The sequence below is a fragment of the Channa argus genome, chromosome 3 (assembly GCF_033026475.1).
Source record: "Channa argus isolate prfri chromosome 3, Channa argus male v1.0, whole genome shotgun sequence".
NCBI classification, from domain to species: Eukaryota; Metazoa; Chordata; class Actinopteri; order Anabantiformes; family Channidae; genus Channa; species Channa argus.
This window is the reverse complement of record NC_090199.1, coordinates 30,958,785-30,981,208: the sequence shown is the minus strand read 5'-3', so window position 1 is coordinate 30,981,208 and position 22,424 is coordinate 30,958,785. Positions and strand designations below refer to the sequence as shown.

At 43.7% G+C, this 22,424-nt stretch overlaps 15 non-coding genes across 15 annotated transcripts; all 15 read right to left on the bottom strand.

Annotated features, from left to right (window-relative positions):
• Positions 1 to 1,104: 1,104 nt before the first annotated feature.
• trnay-gua (transfer RNA tyrosine (anticodon GUA)) lies at positions 1,105 to 1,191 on the bottom strand. Its single transcript is given in 2 exon segments — positions 1,105 to 1,140; positions 1,155 to 1,191. It is a non-coding gene; the product is annotated as a tRNA-Tyr (tRNA).
• A 1,175-nt stretch (positions 1,192 to 2,366) lies between these two features.
• trnas-aga (transfer RNA serine (anticodon AGA)) lies at positions 2,367 to 2,448 on the bottom strand. The gene has a single exon. It is a non-coding gene; the product is annotated as a tRNA-Ser (tRNA).
• A 1,300-nt stretch (positions 2,449 to 3,748) lies between these two features.
• On the bottom strand, positions 3,749 to 3,835 carry trnay-gua (transfer RNA tyrosine (anticodon GUA)). The gene is given in 2 exon segments: positions 3,749 to 3,784; positions 3,799 to 3,835. It is a non-coding gene; the product is annotated as a tRNA-Tyr (tRNA).
• Positions 3,836 to 5,009: 1,174 nt separating this feature from the next.
• On the bottom strand, positions 5,010 to 5,091 carry trnas-aga (transfer RNA serine (anticodon AGA)). Its single transcript has one exon. It is a non-coding gene; the product is annotated as a tRNA-Ser (tRNA).
• A 1,301-nt stretch (positions 5,092 to 6,392) lies between these two features.
• Positions 6,393 to 6,479, bottom strand: trnay-gua (transfer RNA tyrosine (anticodon GUA)). The gene is given in 2 exon segments: positions 6,393 to 6,428; positions 6,443 to 6,479. It is a non-coding gene; the product is annotated as a tRNA-Tyr (tRNA).
• A 1,174-nt stretch (positions 6,480 to 7,653) lies between these two features.
• On the bottom strand, positions 7,654 to 7,735 carry trnas-aga (transfer RNA serine (anticodon AGA)). Its single transcript has one exon. It is a non-coding gene; the product is annotated as a tRNA-Ser (tRNA).
• Positions 7,736 to 9,036: 1,301 nt separating this feature from the next.
• Positions 9,037 to 9,123, bottom strand: trnay-gua (transfer RNA tyrosine (anticodon GUA)). The gene is given in 2 exon segments: positions 9,037 to 9,072; positions 9,087 to 9,123. It is a non-coding gene; the product is annotated as a tRNA-Tyr (tRNA).
• Positions 9,124 to 10,297: 1,174 nt separating this feature from the next.
• On the bottom strand, positions 10,298 to 10,379 carry trnas-aga (transfer RNA serine (anticodon AGA)). The gene has a single exon. It is a non-coding gene; the product is annotated as a tRNA-Ser (tRNA).
• A 1,299-nt stretch (positions 10,380 to 11,678) lies between these two features.
• Positions 11,679 to 11,765, bottom strand: trnay-gua (transfer RNA tyrosine (anticodon GUA)). The gene is given in 2 exon segments: positions 11,679 to 11,714; positions 11,729 to 11,765. It is a non-coding gene; the product is annotated as a tRNA-Tyr (tRNA).
• Positions 11,766 to 13,909: 2,144 nt separating this feature from the next.
• trnay-gua (transfer RNA tyrosine (anticodon GUA)) lies at positions 13,910 to 13,996 on the bottom strand. Its single transcript is given in 2 exon segments — positions 13,910 to 13,945; positions 13,960 to 13,996. It is a non-coding gene; the product is annotated as a tRNA-Tyr (tRNA).
• Positions 13,997 to 15,169: 1,173 nt separating this feature from the next.
• On the bottom strand, positions 15,170 to 15,251 carry trnas-aga (transfer RNA serine (anticodon AGA)). Its single transcript has one exon. It is a non-coding gene; the product is annotated as a tRNA-Ser (tRNA).
• A 1,299-nt stretch (positions 15,252 to 16,550) lies between these two features.
• On the bottom strand, positions 16,551 to 16,637 carry trnay-gua (transfer RNA tyrosine (anticodon GUA)). Its single transcript is given in 2 exon segments — positions 16,551 to 16,586; positions 16,601 to 16,637. It is a non-coding gene; the product is annotated as a tRNA-Tyr (tRNA).
• Positions 16,638 to 18,783: 2,146 nt separating this feature from the next.
• trnay-gua (transfer RNA tyrosine (anticodon GUA)) lies at positions 18,784 to 18,870 on the bottom strand. Its single transcript is given in 2 exon segments — positions 18,784 to 18,819; positions 18,834 to 18,870. It is a non-coding gene; the product is annotated as a tRNA-Tyr (tRNA).
• Positions 18,871 to 20,045: 1,175 nt separating this feature from the next.
• On the bottom strand, positions 20,046 to 20,127 carry trnas-aga (transfer RNA serine (anticodon AGA)). The gene has a single exon. It is a non-coding gene; the product is annotated as a tRNA-Ser (tRNA).
• Positions 20,128 to 21,427: 1,300 nt separating this feature from the next.
• On the bottom strand, positions 21,428 to 21,514 carry trnay-gua (transfer RNA tyrosine (anticodon GUA)). Its single transcript is given in 2 exon segments — positions 21,428 to 21,463; positions 21,478 to 21,514. It is a non-coding gene; the product is annotated as a tRNA-Tyr (tRNA).
• Positions 21,515 to 22,424: the final 910 nt, after the last annotated feature.

Sequence of the window (22,424 nt, the reverse complement as noted above, 5' to 3'; positions counted from 1 at the left end):
AACTATAATGGGTTCTTGTGAACATGAACGGTTTTTCTAAACATGGCTTCTCTTGCCTGCTTCCTGCTGCCAGAGACCTGGCAGCGCTTCCTCTCACATAGCTGAGCCACATTTGGCTTGAGCGAGGAAGCAGTTGACACCCTCACTATGGCTTGAAGAAGATCGTCAGTAAGTCTCGACCTGTACTTGGACTTTTTGAAGTTATAGAAAAACTTTTTGCACAAATATGTGCTCCCAAAAAGGCACAGGCTCAGGGGAGCCGGGGGTCAATTTTATCGACTGCGACCGGGCTGTTCATTATCAGCTGGGACAACATTAATTATTTATTATATAAAACAATGGGATGCAGCCATGGAGGCGTTATTCACTGGCTTTTAGTTTCTATAATAACCCCATGGATTCAGCTGTACGTCCTACCCAACACCGATGTTCTGTTGCTTATGTAACCGAGGCAGGTAAGCCTTTGATGAGGCTCCAGCCTGACTCCGAAGCGGGACGGCGGGCGGGAGCTGGCTGAATGGCCCCATTGAAGGTCCACACCCATTAGTGACATCGTCAACGGAACGTCGGTGTTGGTCCTTAACGGCGGTAACATTGACTTCGTCCAGCTCGAAGTCAAACATTCTCATTTCAAACACAGTAACAAGTAGGAATTCTATGACGGCTATGTGATGTTACACGAGCGCCTCCATAGTTGTGCAATGTTTCTCTGCTTGCATCAACCCCGGCTGATGGCCCGCCCTCGGGAGCCATATAGTCCAGTGTGATTGGTAGGTTCGTTCAGCTCCAGCTTGCACAAAAAAAGGAACCTTCTGCACACAACGCGGGAAAAGGCCATTCGTATAGAACTCGCTGGCCGCACTAAAGATTAAACTTTCATATCGTCCTGAGGGCCACAAAATATTGTCTCGCAGGCCGCAAGCTTGAGAACCCTGTTTTAATCCATGGTCAAAAGCAGTCCTGTAAATTGGAGCAGGAGCTTTGGTGAGTAAAGGCAACATGTTGCAGAGCTTTGAAAAAATGTCCTTGCAGCGGGAGATGTTAGTATAGGGACAAATAGCCATGGCGTTAGAGCAGTACCTGGACTTTTCCGCCAAAATGTTCTCCTTCGAGCCGGAGTTGAACCAGCGACTTAAGGATCCCAGCTGACTAACCTACAGTCCTCCGCTCTACCAACTGAGCTATCGAAGGGTGGGGAGGGACTTGTTCTACGTACTTCTAATGCAGAAGATGGTAACAATCCATGTACCCACGTAACCATCTTTTAGTTACACCGGCTTATGCTTGTCTCTGGATTAGGTGCCAAGTCCAGCTGACAAAAGATGTCAATGACATTTAGTTTAACAGACTAACGTGGTTGGAATGCGGATCCACTATGGTGTAATGTAATTGCTCACTGTAGTTTGTTTTGGTCAGCATGGCATTTTTTTAGGAATATTCAGACTTTACAATGCAGATGTTCCCAACACTTTCATAAATGGTACTGAAAAACTAGCTAGGGACACTGGTTGAAAAGGGAATTTTAAGGGGGGGGGAAGAAAAAAGAAGAGAGGAAGGGGGGAAGAGAAACAGAAAGAAAAGGAGAAAAATTCCATATAAAATCCATAATACACAGTAACAGTAACACAGAAAATGTCAATACTTCAGCATACATTGAGATATGGTTCAAATTCATTTTAAACATGAATTAGGGCAAATCATTAGAATCACATCTTAATATAAACACCTCAACCACCCATTATTACCTCAATATAAACACATAGTAGGGTGACAGATTCTATTAAAAATCTCTTAATGAAAACTGGTATATGAAACCCAGCAAATGAAATACTGATTGTGCACCTAACACACTCTTGCCAGGATTTGCACCTGGAGTCTTCCACCCAAAGGATGGATGTGTTGCTATTACACCACAAGAGTTGTGTTTTTTTCCCCACATTTTTTTAAAGAGAGAGTGCAAACACAACAACTAAAAACTATATACAATAACAATTTAAAACCTGTCTATATACAAAACACCAAAACACTAACAAATTACACCATCCCTGGATTAGGTGCCAAGTCCAGCTGACAAAAGATGTTAATGACATTTAGTTTAAAAGGCTAATGTGGTTGGAAGGCAGATCCACTATGTTGCAATGTAATTGCTCACTGTAGTTTGTTTTGGTCAGCATGGTATTTGTTTAGGACTATTCAGCCTTTACAATGTGCAGCAGCATATTCATTAATATACAGTACAATGCCTCAGCAGATGTTCCCAACACTTTCCCAATTGGTACTGAAAAACAAGCTAGGAACACAACACCAATTATGCAATGGTCAATCAAGAACTTTATCCAAGGTAAAACAACATCAGGGTAACTTCACGTTGTTGGCAGGATTCGAACCTGCGCGGGGAGACCCCAATGGATTTCTAGTCCATCGCCTTAACCACTCGGCCACAACAACACTCCTGGAGGCTCACGCGAAGGTGGCTAGGCCACCGTCTGTTGATTCCAGGGGTCTCAAACTCAAATTACCTGAGGGCTGCAGGACGCAGAGTCTGGGTGTGGCTGGGCTGCATCAGGTATTCCACTGAAAAAGCTTTGTTCAAAAAATCTAATCTTCTCAAACATCACTACTAACAGTTCTTTAACTATAATGGGTTCTTGTGAACATGAACGGTTTTTCTAAACATGGCTTCTCTTGCCTGCTTCCTGCTGCCAGAGACCTGGCAGCGCTTCCTCTCACATAGCTGAGCCACATTTGGCTTGAGCGAGGAAGCAGTTGACACCCTCACTATGGCTTGAAGAAGATCGTCAGTAAGTCTCGACCTGTACTTGGACTTTTTGAAGTTATAGAAAAAACTTTTTGCACAAATATGTGCTCCCAAAAAGGCACAGGCTCAGGGGAGCCGGGGGTCAATTTTCTCGACTGCGACCGGGCTGTTCATTATCAGCTGGGACAACATTAATTATTTATTATATAAAACAATGGGATGCAGCAATGGAGGCGTTATTCACTGGCTTTTAGTTTCTATAATAACCCCATGGATTCAGCTGTACGTCCTACCCAACACCGATGTTCTGTTGCTTATGTAACCGAGGCAGGTAAGCCTTTGATGAGGCTCCAGCCTGACTCCGAAGCGGGACGGCGGGCGGGAGCTGGCTGAATGGCCCCATTGAAGGTCCACACCCATTAGTGACATCGTCAACGGAACGTCGGTGTTGGTCCTTAACGGCGGTAACATTGACTTCGTCCAGCTCGAAGTCAAACATTCTCATTTCAAACACAGTAACAAGTAGGAATTCTATGACGGCTATGTGATGTTACACGAGCGCCTCCATAGTTGTGCAATGTTTCTCTGCTTGCATCAACCCCGGCTGATGGCCCGCCCTCGGGAGCCATATAGTCCAGTGTGATTGGTAGGTTCGTTCAGCTCCAGCTTGCACAAAAAAAGGAACCTTCTGCACACAACGCGGGAAAGTGCCATTCGTATAGAACTCGCTGGCCGCACTAAAGATTAAACTTTCATATCGTCCTGAGGGCCACAAAATATTGTCTCGCAGGCCGCAAGCTTGAGAACCCTGTTTTAATCCATGGTCAAAAGCAGTCCTGTAAATTGGAGCAGGAGCTTTGGTGAGTAAAGGCAACATGTTGCAGAGCTTTGAAAAAATGTCCTTGCAGCGGGAGATGTTAGTATAGGGTAGTATAGGTTAGTATAGCCATGGCGTTAGAGCAGTACCTGGACTGTTCCGCCAAAATGTTCTCCTTCGAGCCGGAGTTGAACAAGCGACCTAAGGATCCCAGCTGACTAACCTACAGTCCTCCGCTCTACCAACTGAGCTATCGAAGGGTGGGGAGGGACTTGTTCTACGTACTTCTAATGCAGAAGATGGTAACAATCCATGTACCCACGTAACCATCTTTTAGTTACACCGGCTTATGCTTGTCTCTGGATTAGGTGCCAAGTCCAGCTGACAAAAGATGTCAATGACATTTAGTTTAACAGACTAACGTGGTTGGAATGCGGATCCACTATGGTGTAATGTAACTGCTCACTGTAGTTTGTTTTGGTCAGCATGGCATTTTTTTAGGACTATTCAGACTTTACAATGCAGATCTTCCCAACACTTTCCTAAATGGTACTGAAAAACTAGCTAGGGACACTGGTTGAAAAGGGAATTTTAAGGGGGGGGAAGAAAAAAGAAGAGAGAAAGGGGGGAAGAGAAACAGAAAGAAAAAGAGAAAAATTCAATATAAAATCCATAATACACAGTAACAGTAACACAGAAAATGTCAATACTTCAGCATACATTGAGATATGGTTCAAATTCATTTTAAACATGAATTAGGGCAAATCATTAGAATCACATCTTAATATAAACACCTCAACCACCCATTATTACCTCAATATAAACACATAGTAGGGTGACAGATTCTATTAAAAATCTCCTAATGAAAACTGGTATATGAAACCCAGCAAATGAAATACTGATTGTGCACCTAACACACTCTTGCCAGGATTTGCACCTGGAGTCTTCCACCCAAAGGATGGATGTGTTGCTATTACACCACAAGAGTTGTGTTTTTTTCCCCACATTTTTTTAAAGAGAGAGTGCAAACACAACAACTAAAAACTATATACAATAACAATTTAAAACCTGTCTATATACAAAACCCCAAAACACTAACAAATTACACCATCCCTGGATTAGGTGCCAAGTCCAGCTGACAAAAGATGTTAATGACATTTAGTTTAACAGGCTAATGTGGTTGGAAGGCGGATCCACTATGTTGCAATGTAGTTGCTCACTGTAGTTTGTTTTGGTCAGCATGGTATTTGTTTAGGACTATTCAGCCTTTACAATGTGCAGCAGCAGATTCATTAATATACAGTACAATGCCTCAGCAGATGTTCCCAACACTTTCCCAATTGGTACTGAAAAACAAGCTAGGAACACAACACTAATTATGCAATGGTCAATCAAGAACCTTATCCAAGGTAAAACAACATCAGGGGAACTTCACATTGTTGGCAGGATTCGAACCTGCGCGGGGAGACCCCAATGGATTTCTAGTCCATCGCCTTAACCACTCGGCCACAACAACACTCCTGGGGGCTCACGCGAAGGTGGCTAGGCCACCGTCTGTTGATTCCAGGGGTCTCAAACTCAAATTACCTGAGGGCTGCAGGACGCAGAGTCTGGGTGTGGCTGGGCTGCATCAGGTATTCCACTGAAAAAGCTTTGTTCAAAAAATCTAATCTTCTCAAACATCACTACTAACAGTTCTTTAACTATAATGGGTTCTTGTGAACATGAACGGTTTTTCTAAACATGGCTTCTCTTGCCTGCTTCCTGCTGCCAGAGACCTGGCAGCGCTTCCTCTCACATAGCTGAGCCACATTTGGCTTGAGCGAGGAAGCAGTTGACACCCTCACTATGGCTTGAAGAAGTTCGTCAGTAAGTCTCGACCTGTACTTGGACTTTTTGAAGTTATAGAAAAAACTTTTTGCACAAATATGTGCTCCCAAAAAGGCACAGGCTCAGGGGAACCGGGGGTCAATTTTATCGACTGCGACCGGGCTGTTCATTATCAACTGGGACACCATTTATTATTTATTATATAAAACAATGGGATGCAGCCATGGATGCGTTATTCACTGGCTTTCAGTTTCTATAATAAACACCATGAATTCAGCTGTACGTCCTACCCAACACCGATGTTCTGTTGCTTATGTAACCGAGGCAGGTAAGCCTTTGATGAGGCTCCAGCCTGACTCCGAAGCGGGACGGCGGGCGGGAGCTGGCTGAATGGCCCCATTGAAGGTCCACACCCATTAGTGACATCGTCAACGGAACGTCGGTGTTGGTCCTTAACGGCGGTAACATTGACTTCGTCCAGCTCGAAGTCAAACATTCTCATTTCAAACACAGTAACAAGTAGGAATTCTATGACGGCTATGTGATGTTACACGAGCGCCTCCATAGTTGTGCAATGTTTCTCTGCTTGCATCAACCCCGGCTGATGGCCCGCCCTCGGGAGCCATATAGTCCAGTGTGATTGGTAGGTTCGTTCAGCTCCAGCTTGCACAAAAAAAGGAACCTTCTGCACACAACGCGGGAAAGTGCCATTCGTATAGAACTCGCTGGCCGCACTAAAGATTAAACTTTCATATCGTCCTGAGGGCCACAAAATATTGTCTCGCAAGCCGCAAGCTTGAGAACCCTGTTTTAATCCATGGTCAAAAGCAGTCCTGTAAATTGGAGCAGGAGCTTTGGTGAGTAAAGGCAACATGTTGCAGAGCTTTGAAAAAATGTCCTTGCAGCGGGAGATGTTAGTATAGGGTAGTATAGGTTAGTATAGCCATGGCGTTAGAGCAGTACCTGGACTGTTCCGCCAAAATGTTCTCCTTCGAGCCGGAGTTGAACCAGCGACCTAAGGATCCCAGCTGACTAACCTACAGTCCTCCGCTCTACCAACTGAGCTATCGAAGGGTGGGGAGGGACTTGTTCTACGTACTTCTAATGCAGAAGATGGTAACAATCCATGTACCCACGTAACCATCTTTTAGTTACACCGGCTTATGCTTGTCTCTGGATTAGGTGCCAAGTCCAGCTGACAAAAGATGTCAATGACATTTAGTTTAACAGACTAACGTGGTTGGAATGCGGATCCACTATGGTGTAATGTAACTGCTCACTGTAGTTTGTTTTGGTCAGCATGGCATTTTTTTAGGACTATTCAGACTTTACAATGCAGATGTTCCCAACACTTTCCTAAATGGTACTGAAAAACTAGCTAGGGACACTGGTTGAAAAGGGAATTTTAAGGGGGGGGAAGAAAAAAGAAGAGAGAAAGGGGGGAAGAGAAACAGAAAGAAAAAGAGAAAAATTCAATATAAAATCCATAATACAAAGTAACAGTAACACAGAAAATGTCAATACTTCAGCATACATTGAGATATGGTTCAAATTCATTTTAAACATGAATTAGGGCAAATCATTAGAATCACATCTTAATATAAACACCTCAACCACCCATTATTACCTCAATATAAACACATAGTAGGGTGACAGATTCTATTAAAAATCTCCTAATGAAAACTGGTATATGAAACCCAGCAAATGAAATACTGATTGTGCACCTAACACACTCTTGCCAGGATTTGCACCTGGAGTCTTCCACCCAAAGGATGGATGTGTTGCTATTACACCACAAGAGTTGTGTTTTTTTCCCCACATTTTTTTAAAGAGAGAGTGCAAACACAACAACTAAAAACTATATACAATAACAATTTAAAACCTGTCTATATACAAAACCCCAAAACACTAACAAATTACACCATCCCTGGATTAGGTGCCAAGTCCAGCTGACAAAAGATGTTAATGACATTTAGTTTAACAGGCTAATGTGGTTGGAAGGTGGATCCACTATGTTGCAATGTAGTTGCTCACTGTAGTTTGTTTTGGTCAGCATGGTATTTGTTTAGGACTATTCAGCCTTTACAATGTGCAGCAGCAGATTCATTAATATACAGTACAATGCCTCAGCAGATGTTCCCAACACTTTCCCAATTTGTACTGAAAAACAAGCTAGGAACACAACACTAATTATGCAATGGTCAATCAAGAACCTTATCCAAGGTAAAACAACATCAGGGGCTCTTCACATTGTTGGCAGGATTCGAACCTGCGCGGGGAGACCCCAATGGATTTCTAGTCCATCGCCTTAACCACTCGGCCACAACAACACTCCTGGGGGCTCACGCGAAGGTGGCTAGGGCACCGTCTGTTGATTCCAGGGGTCTCAAACTCAAATTACCTGAGGGCTGCAGGACGCAGAGTCTGGGTGTGGCTGGGCTGCATCAGGTATTCCACTGAAAAAGCTTTGTTCAAAACATCTAATCTTCTCAAACATCACTACTAACAGTTCTTTAACTATAATGGGTTCTTGTGAACATGAACGGTTTTTCTAAACATGGCTTCTCTTGCCTGCTTCCTGCTGCCAGAGACCTGGCAGCGCTTCCTCTCACATAGCTGAGCCACATTTGGCTTGAGCGAGGAAGCAGTTGACACCCTCACTATGGCTTGAAGAAGATCGTCAGTAAGTCTCGACCTGTACTTGGACTTTTTGAAGTTATAGAAAAAACTTTTTGCACAAATATGTGCTCCCAAAAAGGCACAGGCTCAGGGGAACCGGGGGTCAATTTTATCGACTGCGACCGGGCTGTTCATTATCAACTGGGACACCATTTATTATTTATTATATAAAACAATGGAATGCAGCCATGGATGCGTTATTCACTGGCTTTCAGTTTCTATAATAAACACCATGAATTCAGCTGTACGTCCTACCCAACACCGATGTTCCGTTGCTTATGTAACCGAGGCAGGTAAGCCTTTGATGAGGCTCCAGCCTGACTCCGAAGCGGGACGGCGGGCGGGAGCTGGCTGAATGGCCCCATTGAAGGTCCACACCCATTAGTGACATCGTCAACGGAACGTCGGTGTTGGTCCTTAACGGCGGTAACATTGACTTCGTCCAGCTCGAAGTCAAACATTCTCATTTCAAACACAGTAACAAGTAGGAATTCTATGACGGCTATGTGATGTTACACGAGCGCCTCCATAGTTGTGCAATGTTTCTCTGCTTGCATCAACCCCGGCTGATGGCCCGCCCTCGGGAGCCATATAGTCCAGTGTGATTGGTAGGTTCGTTCAGCTCCAGCTTGCACAAAAAAAGGAACCTTCTGCACACAACGCGGGAAAGTGCCATTCGTATAGAACTCGCTGGCCGCACTAAAGATTAAACTTTCATATCGTCCTGAGGGCCACAAAATATTGTCTCGCAAGCCGCAAGCTTGAGAACCCTGTTTTAATCCATGGTCAAAAGCAGTCCTGTAAATTGGAGCAGGAGCTTTGGTGAGTAAAGGCAACATGTTGCAGAGCTTTGAAAAAATGTCCTTGCAGCGGGAGATGTTAGTATAGGGTAGTATAGGTTAGTATAGCCATGGCGTTAGAGCAGTACCTGGACTGTTCCACCAAAATGTTCTCCTTCGAGCCGGAGTTGAACCAGCGACCTAAGGATCCCAGCTGACTAACCTACAGTCCTCCGCTCTACCAACTGAGCTATCGAAGGGTGGGGAGGGACTTGTTCTACGTACTTCTAATGCAGAAGATGGTAACAATCCATGTACCCACGTAACCATCTTTTAGTTACACCGGCTTATGCTTGTCTCTGGATTAGGTGCCAAGTCCAGCTGACAAAAGATGTCAATGACATTTAGTTTAACAGACTAACGTGGTTGGAATGCGGATCCACTATGGTGTAATGTAACTGCTCACTGTAGTTTGTTTTGGTCAGCATGGCATTTTTTTAGGACTATTCAGACTTTACAATGCAGATGTTCCCAACACTTTCCTAAATGGTACTGAAAAACTAGCTAGGGACACTGGTTGAAAAGGGAATTTTAAGGGGGGGGAAGAAAAAAGAAGAGAGAAAGGGGGGAAGAGAAACAGAAAGAAAAAGAGAAAAATTCAATATAAAATCCATAATACACAGTAACAGTAACACAGAAAATGTCAATACTTCAGCATACATTGAGATATGGTTCAAATTCATTTTAAACATGAATTAGGGCAAATCATTAGAATCACATCTTAATATAAACACCTCAACCACCCATTATTACCTCAATATAAACACACAGTAGGGTGACAGATTCTATTAAAAATCTCCTAATGAAAACTGGTATATGAAACCCAGCAAATGAAATACTGATTGTGCACCTAACACACTCTTGCCAGGATTTGCACCTGGAGTCTTCCACCCAAAGGATGGATGTGTTGCTATTACACCACAAGAGTTGTGTTTTTTTCCCCACATTTTTTTAAAGAGAGAGTGCAAACACAACAACTAAAAACTATATACAATAACAATTTAAAACCTGTCTATATACAAAACCCCAAAACACTAACAAATTACACCATCCCTGGATTAGGTGCCAAGTCCAGCTGACAAAAGATGTTAATGACATTTAGTTTAACAGGCTAATGTGGTTGGAAGGTGGATCCACTATGTTGCAATGTAGTTGCTCACTGTAGTTTGTTTTGGTCAGCATGGTATTTGTTTAGGACTATTCAGCCTTTACAATGTGCAGCAGCAGATTCATTAATATACAGTACAATGCCTCAGCAGATGTTCCCAACACTTTCCCAATTGGTACTGAAAAACAAGCTAGGAACACAACACTAATTATGCAATGGTCAATCAAGAACCTTATCCAAGGTAAAACAACATCAGGGCCTCTTCACATTGTTGGCAGGATTCGAACCTGCGCGGGGAGACCCCAATGGATTTCTAGTCCATCGCCTTAACCACTCGGCCACAACAACACTCCTGGGGGCTCACGCGAAGGTGGCTAGGGCACCGTCTGTTGATTCCAGGGGTCTCAAACTCAAATTACCTGAGGGCTGCAGGACGCAGAGTCTGGGTGTGGCTGGGCTGCATCAGGTATTCCACTGAAAAAGCTTTGTTCAAAAAATCTAATCTTCTCAAACATCACTACTAACAGTTCTTTAACTATAATGGGTTCTTGTGAACATGAACGATTTTTCTAAACATGGCTTCTCTTGCCTGCTTCCTGCTGCCAGAGACCTGGCAGCGCTTCCTCTCACATAGCTGAGCCACATTTGGCTTGAGCGAGGAAGCAGTTGACACCCTCACTATGGCTTGAAGAAGATCGTCAGTAAGTCTCGACCTGTACTTGGACTTTTTGAAGTTATAGAAAAACTTTTTGCACAAATATGTGCTCCCAAAAAGGCACAGGCTCAGGGGAGCCGGGGGTCAATTTTCTCGACTGCGACCGGGCTGTTCATTATCAGCTGGGACAACATTAATTATTTATTATATAAAACAATGGGATGCAGCCATGGAGGCGTGATTCACTGGCTTTTAGTTTCTATAATAACCCCATGGATTCAGCTGTACGTCCTACCCAACACCGATGTTCTGTTGCTTATGTAACCGAGGCAGGTAAGCCTTTGATGAGGCTCCAGCCTGACTCCGAAGCGGGACGGCGGGCGGGAGCTGGCTGAATGGCCCCATTGAAGGTCCACACCCATTAGTGACATCGTCAACGGAACGTCGGTGTTGGTCCTTAACGGCGGTAACATTGACTTCGTCCAGCTCGAAGTCAAACATTCTCATTTCAAACACAGTAACAAGTAGGAATTCTATGACGGCTATGTGATGTTACACGAGCGCCTCCATAGTTGTGCAATGTTTCTCTGCTTGCATCAACCCCGGCTGATGGCCCGCCCTCGGGAGCCATATAGTCCAGTGTGATTGGTAGGTTCGTTCAGCTCCAGCTTGCACAAAAAAAGGAACCTTCTGCACACAACGCGGGAAAGTGCCATTCGTATAGAACTCGCTGGCCGCACTAAAGATTAAACTTTCATATCGTCCTGAGGGCCACAAAATATTGTCTCGCAGGCCGCAAGCTTGAGAACCCTGTTTTAATCCATGGTCAAAAGCAGTCCTGTAAATTGGAGCAGGAGCTTTGGTGAGTAAAGGCAACATGTTGCAGAGCTTTGAAAAAATGTCCTTGCAGCGGGAGACGTTAGTATAGGGTAGTATAGGTTAGTATAGCCATGGCGTTAGAGCAGTACCTGGACTGTTCCGCCAAAATGTTCTCCTTCGAGCCGGAGTTGAACCAGCGACCTAAGGATCCCAGCTGACTAACCTACAGTCCTCCGCTCTACCAACTGAGCTATCGAAGGGTGGGGAGGAACTTGTTCTACGTACTTCTAATGCACAAGATGGTAACAATCCATGTACCCACGTAACCATCTTTTAGTTACACCGGCTTATGCTTGTCTCTGGATTAGGTGCCAAGTCCAGCTGACAAAAGATGTCAATGACATTTAGTTTAACAGACTAACGTGGTTGGAATGCGGATCCACTATGGTGTAATGTAACTGCTCACTGTAGTTTGTTTTGGTCAGCATGGCATTTTTTTAGGACTATTCCGACTTTACAATGCAGATGTTCCCAACACTTTCCTAAATGGTACTGAAAAACTAGCTAGGGACACTGGTTGAAAAGGGAATTTTAAGGGGGGGGAAGAAAAAAGAAGAGAGGAAGGGGGGAAGAGAAACAGAAAGAAAAAGAGAAAAATTCAATATAAAATCCATAATACACAGTAACAGTAACACAGAAAATTTCAATACTTCAGCATACATTGAGATATGGTTCAAATTCATTTTAAACATGAATTAGGGCAAATCATTAGAATCACATCTTAATATAAACACCTCAACCACCCATTATTACCTCAATATAAACACATAGTAGGGTGACAGATTCTATTAAAAATCTCCTAATGAAAACTGGTATATGAAACCCAGCAAATCAAATACTGATTGTGCACCTAACACACTCTTGCCAGGATTTGCACCTGGAGTCTTCCACCCAAAGGATGGATGTGTTGCTTTACACCACAAGAGTTGTGTTTTTTTCCCCACATTTTTTTAAAGAATTGGTTGGAAGGCGGATCCACTATGTTGCAATGTAATTGCTCACTGTAGTTTGTTTTGGTCAGCATGGTATTTGTTTAGGACTATTCAGCCTTTACAATGTGCAGCAGCATATTCATTAATATACAGTACAATGCCTCAGCAGATGTTCCCAACACTTTCCCAATTGGTACTGAAAAACGGGACGCAGAGTCTGGGTGTGGCTGGGCTGCATCAGGTATTCCACTGAAAAAGCTTTGTTCAAAAAATCCAATCTTCTCAAACATCACTACTAACAGTTCTTTAACTATAATGGGTTCTTGTGAACATGAACGGTTTTTCTAAACATGGCTTCTCTTGCCTGCTTCCTGCTGCCAGAGACCTGGCAGCGCTTCCTCTCACATAGCTGAGCCACATTTGGCTTGAGCGAGGAAGCAGTTGACACCCTCACTATGGCTTGAAGAAGATCGTCAGTAAGTCTCGACCTGTACTTGGACTTTTTGAAGTTATAGAAAAACTTTTTGCACAAATATGTGCTCCCAAAAAGGCACAGGCTCAGGGGAGCCGGGGGTCAATTTTCTCGACTGCGACCGGGCTGTTCATTATCAGCTGGGACAACATTAATTATTTATTATATAAAACAATGGGATGCAGCCATGGAGGCGTTATTCACTGGCTTTTAGTTTCTATAATAACCCCATGGATTCAGCTGTACGTCCTACCCAACACCGATGTTCTATTGCTTATGTAACCGAGGCAGGTAAGCCTTTGATGAGGCTCCAGCCTGACTCCGAAGCGGGACGGCGGGCGGGAGCTGGCTGAATGGCCCCATTGAAGGTCCACACCCATTAGTGACATCGTCAACGGAACGTCGGTGTTGGTCCTTAACGGCGGTAACATTGACTTCGTCCAGCTCGAAGTCAAACATTCTCATTTCAAACACAGTAACAAGTAGGAATTCTATGACGGCTATGTGATGTTACACGAGCGCCTCCATAGTTGTGCAATGTTTCTCTGCTTGCATCAACCCCGGCTGATGGCCCGCCCTCGGGAGCCATATAGTCCAGTGTGATTGGTAGGTTCGTTCAGCTCCAGCTTGCACAAAAAAAGGAACCTTCTGCACACAACGCGGGAAAAGGCCATTCGTATAGAACTCGCTGGCCGCACTAAAGATTAAACTTTCATATCGTCCTGAGGGCCACAAAATATTGTCTCGCAGGCCGCAAGCTTGAGAACCCTGTTTTAATCCATGGTCAAAAGCAGTCCTGTAAATTGGAGCAGGAGCTTTGGTGAGTAAAGGCAACATGTTGCAGAGCTTTGAAAAAATGTCCTTGCAGCGGGAGATGTTAGTATAGGGACAAATAGCCATGGCGTTAGAGCAGTACCTGGACTTTTCCGCCAAAATGTTCTCCTTCGAGCCGGAATTGAACCAGCGACCTAAGGATCCCAGCTGACTAACCTACAGTCCTCCGCTCTACCAACTGAGCTATCGAAGGGTGGGGAGGGACTTGTTCTACGTACTTCTAATGCAGAAGATGGTAACAATCCATGTACCCACGTAACCATCTTTTAGTTACACCGGCTTATGCTTATCTCTGGATTAGGTGCCAAGTCCAGCTGACAAAAGATGTCAATGACATTTAGTTTAACAGACTAACGTGGTTGGAAGGCGGATCCACTATGGTGTAATGTAACTGCTCACTGTAGTTTGTTTGGTCAGCATGGCATTTTTTTAGGAATATTCAGACTTTACAATGCAGATCTTCCCAACACTTTCCTAAATGGTACTGAAAAACTAGCTAGGGACACTGGTTGAAAAGGGAATTTTAAGGGGGGGGAAGAAAAAAGAAGAGAGGAAGGAGGGAAGAGAAACAGAAAGAAAACGAGAAAAATTCAATATAAAATCCATAATACACAGTAACAGTAACACAGAAAGTGTCAATACTTCAGCATACATTGAGATATGGTTCAAATTCATTTTAAACATGAATTAGGGCAAATCATTAGAATCACATCTTAATATAAACACCTCAACCACCCATTATTACCTCAATATAAACACATAGTAGGGTGACAGATTGTATTAAAAATCTCTTAATGAAAACTGGTATATGAAACCCAGCAAATGAAATACTGATTGTGCACCTAACACACTCTTGCCAGGATTTGCACCTGGAGTCTTCCACCCAAAGGATGGATGTGTTGCTATTACACCACAAGAGTTGTGTTTTTTTCCCCACATTTTTTTAAAGAGAGAGTGCAAACACAACAACTAAAAACTATATACAATAACAATTTAAAACCTTTCTATATACAAAACCCCAAAACACTAACAAATTACACCATCCCTGGATTAGGTGCCAAGTCCAGCTGACAAAAGATTTTAATGACATTTAGTTTAAAAGGCTAATGTGGTTGGAAGGCGGATCCACTATGTTGCAATGTAATTGCTCACTGTAGTTTGTTTTGGTCAGCATGGTATTTGTTTAGGACTATTCAGCCTTTACAATGTGCAGCAGCAGATTCATTAATATACAGTACAATGCCTCAGCAGATGTTCCCAACACTTTCCCAATTGGTACTGAAAAACAAGCTAGGAACACAACACTAATTATGCAATGGTCAATCAAGAACCTTATCCAAGGTAAAACAACATCAGGGGAACTTCACATTGTTGGCAGGATTCGAACCTGCGCGGGGAGACCCCAATGGATTTCTAGTCCATCGCCTTAACCACTCGGCCACAACAACACTCCTGGGGGCTCACGCGAAGGTGGCTAGGCCACCGTCTGTTGATTCCAGGGGTCTCAAACTCAAATTACCTGAGGGCTGCAGGACGCAGAGTCTGGGTGTGGCTGGGCTGCATCAGGTATTCCACTGAAAAAGCTTTGTTCAAAAAATCTAATCTTCTCAAACATCACTACTAACAGTTCTTTAACTATAATGGGTTCTTGTGAACATGAACGGTTTTTCTAAACATGGCTTCTCTTGCCTGCTTCCTGCTGCCAGAGACCTGGCAGCGCTTCCTCTCACATAGCTGAGCCACATTTGGCTTGAGCGAGGAAGCAGTTGACACCCTCACTATGGCTTGAAGAAGATCGTCAGTAAGTCTCGACCTGTACTTGGACTTTTTGAAGTTATAGAAAAACTTTTTGCACAAATATGTGCTCCCAAAAAGGCACAGGCTCAGGGGAGCCGGGGGTCAATTTTCTCGACTGCGACCGGGCTGTTCATTATCAGCTGGGACAACATTAATTATTTATTATATAAAACAATGGGATGCAGCCATGGAGGCGTTATTCACTGGCTTTTAGTTTCTATAATAACCCCATGGATTCAGCTGTACGTCCTACCCAACACCGATGTTCTGTTGCTTATGTAACCGAGGCAGGTAAGCCTTTGATGAGGCTCCAGCCTGACTCCGAAGCGGGACGGCGGGCGGGAGCTGGCTGAATGGCCCCATTGAAGGTCCACACCCATTAGTGACATCGTCAACGGAACGTCGGTGTTGGTCCTTAACGGCGGTAACATTGACTTCGTCCAGCTCGAAGTCAAACATTCTCATTTCAAACACAGTAACAAGTAGGAATTCTATGACGGCTATGTGATGTTACACGAGCGCCTCCATAGTTGTGCAATGTTTCTCTGCTTGCATCAACCCCGGCTGATGGCCCGCCCTCGGGAGCCATATAGTCCAGTGTGATTGGTAGGTTCGTTCAGCTCCAGCTTGCACAAAAAAAGGAACCTTCTGCACACAACGCGGGAAAGTGCCATTCGTATAGAACTCGCTGGCCGCACTAAAGATTAAACTTTCATATCGTCCTGAGGGCCACAAAATATTGTCTCGCAGGCCGCAAGCTTGAGAACCCTGTTTTAATCCATGGTCAAAAGCAGTCCTGTAAATTGGAGCAGGAGCTTTGGTGAGTAAAGGCAACATGTTGCAGAGCTTTGAAAAAATGTCCTTGCAGCGGGAGACGTTAGTATAGGGTAGTATAGGTTAGTATAGCCATGGCGTTAGAGCAGTACCTGGACTGTTCCGCCAAAATGTTCTCCTTCGAGCCGGAGTTGAACCAGCGACCTAAGGATCCCAGCTGACTAACCTACAGTCCTCCGCTCTACCAACTGAGCTATCGAAGGGTGGGGAGGGACTTGTTCTACGTACTTCTAATGCAGAAGATGGTAACAATCCATGTACCCACGTAACCATCTTTTAGTTACACCGGCTTATGCTTGTCTCTGGATTAGGTGCCAAGTCCAGCTGACAAAAGATGTCAATGACATTTAGTTTAACAGACTAACGTGGTTGGAATGCGGATCCACTATGGTGTAATGTAACTGCTCACTGTAGTTTGTTTTGGTCAGCATGGCATTTTTTTAGGACTATTCCGACTTTACAATGCAGATCTTCCCAACACTTTCCTAAATGGTACTGAAAAACTAGCTAGGGACACTGGTTGAAAAGGGAATTTTAAGGGGGGGGAAGAAAAAAGAAGAGAGGAAGGGGGGAAGAGAAACAGAAAGAAAAAGAGAAAAATTCAATATAAAATCCATAATACACAGTAACAGTAACACAGAAAATGTCAATACTTCAGCATACATTGAGATATGGTTCAAATTCATTTTAAACATGAATTAGGGCAAATCATTAGAATCACATCTTAATATAAACACCTCAACCACCCATTATTACCTCAATATAAACACATAGTAGGGTGACAGATTCTATTAAAAATCTCCTAATGAAAACTGGTAGATGAAACCCAGCAAATGAAATACTGATTGTGCACCTAACACACTCTTGCCAGGATTTGCACCTGGAGTCTTCCACCCAAAGGATGGATGTGTTGCTATTACACCACAAGAGTTGTGTTTTTTTCCCCACATTTTTTTAAAGAATTGGTTGGAAGGCGGATCCACTATGTTGCAATGTAATTGCTCACTGTAGTTTGTTTTGGTCAGCATGGTATTTGTTTAGGACTATTCAGCCTTTACAATGTGCAGCAGCATATTCATTAATATACAGTACAATGCCTCAGCAGATGTTCCCAACACTTTCCCAATTGGTACTGAAAAACGGGACGCAGAGTCTGGGTGTGGCTGGGCTGCATCAGGTATTCCACTGAAAAAGCTTTGTTCAAAAAATCCAATCTTCTCAAACATCACTACTAACAGTTCTTTAACTATAATGGGTTCTTGTGAACATGAACGGTTTTTCTAAACATGGCTTCTCTTGCCTGCTTCCTGCTGCCAGAGACCTGGCAGCGCTTCCTCTCACATAGCTGAGCCACATTTGGCTTGAGCGAGGAAGCAGTTGACACCCTCACTATGGCTTGAAGAAGATCGTCAGTAAGTCTCGACCTGTACTTGGACTTTTTGAAGTTATAGAAAAACTTTTTGCACAAATATGTGCTCCCAAAAAGGCACAGGCTCAGGGGAGCCGGGGGTCAATTTTCTCGACAGCGACCAGGGCTGTTCATTATCAGCTGGGACAACATTAATTATTTATTATATAAAACAATGGGATGCAGCCATGGAGGCGTTATTCACTGGCTTTTAGTTTCTATAATAACCCCATGGATTCAGCTGTACGTCCTACCCAACACCGATGTTCTGTTGCTTATGTAACCGAGGCAGGTAAGCCTTTGATGAGGCTCCAGCCTGACTCCGAAGCGGGACGGCGGGCGGGAGCTGGCTGAATGGCCCCATTGAAGGTCCACACCCATTAGTGACATCGTCAACGGAACGTCGGTGTTGGTCCTTAACGGCGGTAACATTGACTTCGTCCAGCTCGAAGTCAAACATTCTCATTTCAAACACAGTAACAAGTAGGAATTCTATGACGGCTATGTGATGTTACACGAGCGCCTCCATAGTTGTGCAATGTTTCTCTGCTTGCATCAACCCCGGCTGATGGCCCGCCCTCGGGAGCCATATAGTCCAGTGTGATTGGTAGGTTCGTTCAGCTCCAGCTTACACAAAAAAAGGAACCTTCTGCACACAACGCGGGAAAAGGCCATTCGTATAGAACTCGCTGGCCGCACTAAAGATTAAACTTTCATATCGTCCTGAGGGCCACAAAATATTGTCTCGCAGGCCGCAAGCTTGAGAACCCTGTTTTAATCCATGGTCAAAAGCAGTCCTGTAAATTGGAGCAGGAGCTTTGGTGAGTAAAGGCAACATGTTGCAGAGCTTTGAAAAAATGTCCTTGCAGCGGGAGATGTTAGTATAGGGACAAATAGCCATGGCGTTAGAGCAGTACCTGGACTTTTCCGCCAAAATGTTCTCCTTCGAGCCGGAGTTGAACCAGCGACTTAAGGATCCCAGCTGACTAACCTACAGTCCTCCGCTCTACCAACTGAGCTATCGAAGGGTGGGGAGGGACTTGTTCTACGTACTTCTAATGCAGAAGATGGTAACAATCCATGTACCCACGTAACCATCTTTTAGTTACACCGGCTTATGCTTGTCTCTGGATTAGGTGCCAAGTCCAGCTGACAAAAGATGTCAATGACATTTAGTTTAACAGACTAACGTGGTTGGAATGCGGATCCACTATGGTGTAATGTAATTGCTCACTGTAGTTTGTTTTGGTCAGCATGGCATTTTTTTAGGAATATTCAGACTTTACAATGCAGATGTTCCCAACACTTTCATAAATGGTACTGAAAAACTAGCTAGGGACACTGGTTGAAAAGGGAATTTTAAGGGGGGGGGAAGAAAAAAGAAGAGAGGAAGGGGGGAAGAGAAACAGAAAGAAAAGGAGAAAAATTCCATATAAAATCCATAATACACAGTAACAGTAACACAGAAAATGTCAATACTTCAGCATACATTGAGATATGGTTCAAATTCATTTTAAACATGAATTAGGGCAAATCATTAGAATCACATCTTAATATAAACACCTCAACCACCCATTATTACCTCAATATAAACACATAGTAGGGTGACAGATTCTATTAAAAATCTCTTAATGAAAACTGGTATATGAAACCCAGCAAATGAAATACTGATTGTGCACCTAACACACTCTTGCCAGGATTTGCACCTGGAGTCTTCCACCCAAAGGATGGATGTGTTGCTATTACACCACAAGAGTTGTGTTTTTTTCCCCACATTTTTTTAAAGAGAGAGTGCAAACACAACAACTAAAAACTATATACAATAACAATTTAAAACCTGTCTATATACAAAACACCAAAACACTAACAAATTACACCATCCCTGGATTAGGTGCCAAGTCCAGCTGACAAAAGATGTTAATGACATTTAGTTTAAAAGGCTAATGTGGTTGGAAGGCAGATCCACTATGCTGCAATGTAATTGCTCACTGTAGTTTGTTTTGGTCAGCATGGTATTTGTTTAGGACTATTCAGCCTTTACAATGTGCAGCAGCATATTCATTAATATACAGTACAATGCCTCAGCAGATGTTCCCAACACTTTCCCAATTGGTACTGAAAAACAAGCTAGGAACACAACACCAATTATGCAATGGTCAATCAAGAACTTTATCCAAGGTAAAACAACATCAGGGTAACTTCACGTTGTTGGCAGGATTCGAACCTGCGCGGGGAGACCCCAATGGATTTCTAGTCCATCGCCTTAACCACTCGGCCACAACAACACTCCTGGAGGCTCACGCGAAGGTGGCTAGGCCACCGTCTGTTGATTCCAGGGGTCTCAAACTCAAATTACCTGAGGGCTGCAGGACGCAGAGTCTGGGTGTGGCTGGGCTGCATCAGGTATTCCACTGAAAAAGCTTTGTTCAAAAAATCTAATCTTCTCAAACATCACTACTAACAGTTCTTTAACTATAATGGGTTCTTGTGAACATGAACGGTTTTTCTAAACATGGCTTCTCTTGCCTGCTTCCTGCTGCCAGAGACCTGGCAGCGCTTCCTCTCACATAGCTGAGCCACATTTGGCTTGAGCGAGGAAGCAGTTGACACCCTCACTATGGCTTGAAGAAGATCGTCAGTAAGTCTCGACCTGTACTTGGACTTTTTGAAGTTATAGAAAAAACTTTTTGCACAAATATGTGCTCCCAAAAAGGCACAGGCTCAGGGGAGCCGGGGGTCAATTTTCTCGACTGCGACCGGGCTGTTCATTATCAGCTGGGACAACATTAATTATTTATTATATAAAACAATGGGATGCAGCAATGGAGGCGTTATTCACTGGCTTTTAGTTTCTATAATAACCCCATGGATTCAGCTGTACGTCCTACCCAACACCGATGTTCTGTTGCTTATGTAACCGAGGCAGGTAAGCCTTTGATGAGGCTCCAGCCTGACTCCGAAGCGGGACGGCGGGCGGGAGCTGGCTGAATGGCCCCATTGAAGGTCCACACCCATTAGTGACATCGTCAACGGAACGTCGGTGTTGGTCCTTAACGGCGGTAACATTGACTTCGTCCAGCTCGAAGTCAAACATTCTCATTTCAAACACAGTAACAAGTAGGAATTCTATGACGGCTATGTGATGTTACACGAGCGCCTCCATAGTTGTGCAATGTTTCTCTGCTTGCATCAACCCCGGCTGATGGCCCGCCCTCGGGAGCCATATAGTCCAGTGTGATTGGTAGGTTCGTTCAGCTCCAGCTTGCACAAAAAAAGGAACCTTCTGCACACAACGCGGGAAAGTGCCATTCGTATAGAACTCGCTGGCCGCACTAAAGATTAAACTTTCATATCGTCCTGAGGGCCACAAAATATTGTCTCGCAGGCCGCAAGCTTGAGAACCCTGTTTTAATCCATGGTCAAAAGCAGTCCTGTAAATTGGAGCAGGAGCTTTGGTGAGTAAAGGCAACATGTTGCAGAGCTTTGAAAAAATGTCCTTGCAGCGGGAGATGTTAGTATAGGGTAGTATAGGTTAGTATAGCCATGGCGTTAGAGCAGTACCTGGACTGTTCCGCCAAAATGTTCTCCTTCGAGCCGGAGTTGAACAAGCGACCTAAGGATCCCAGCTGACTAACCTACAGTCCTCCGCTCTACCAACTGAGCTATCGAAGGGTGGGGAGGGACTTGTTCTACGTACTTCTAATGCAGAAGATGGTAACAATCCATGTACCCACGTAACCATCTTTTAGTTACACCGGCTTATGCTTGTCTCTGGATTAGGTGCCAAGTCCAGCTGACAAAAGATGTCAATGACATTTAGTTTAACAGACTAACGTGGTTGGAATGCGGATCCACTATGGTGTAATGTAACTGCTCACTGTAGTTTGTTTTGGTCAGCATGGCATTTTTTTAGGACTATTCAGACTTTACAATGCAGATCTTCCCAACACTTTCCTAAATGGTACTGAAAAACTAGCTAGGGACACTGGTTGAAAAGGGAATTTTAAGGGGGGGGAAGAAAAAAGAAGAGAGAAAGGGGGGAAGAGAAACAGAAAGAAAAAGAGAAAAATTCAATATAAAATCCATAATACACAGTAACAGTAACACAGAAAATGTCAATACTTCAGCATACATTGAGATATGGTTCAAATTCATTTTAAACATGAATTAGGGCAAATCATTAGAATCACATCTTAATATAAACACCTCAACCACCCATTATTACCTCAATATAAACACATAGTAGGGTGACAGATTCTATTAAAAATCTCCTAATGAAAACTGGTATATGAAACCCAGCAAATGAAATACTGATTGTGCACCTAACACACTCTTGCCAGGATTTGCACCTGGAGTCTTCCACCCAAAGGATGGATGTGTTGCTATTACACCACAAGAGTTGTGTTTTTTTCCCCACATTTTTTTAAAGAGAGAGTGCAAACACAACAACTAAAAACTATATACAATAACAATTTAAAACCTGTCTATATACAAAACCCCAAAACACTAACAAATTACACCATCCCTGGATTAGGTGCCAAGTCCAGCTGACAAAAGATGTTAATGACATTTAGTTTAACAG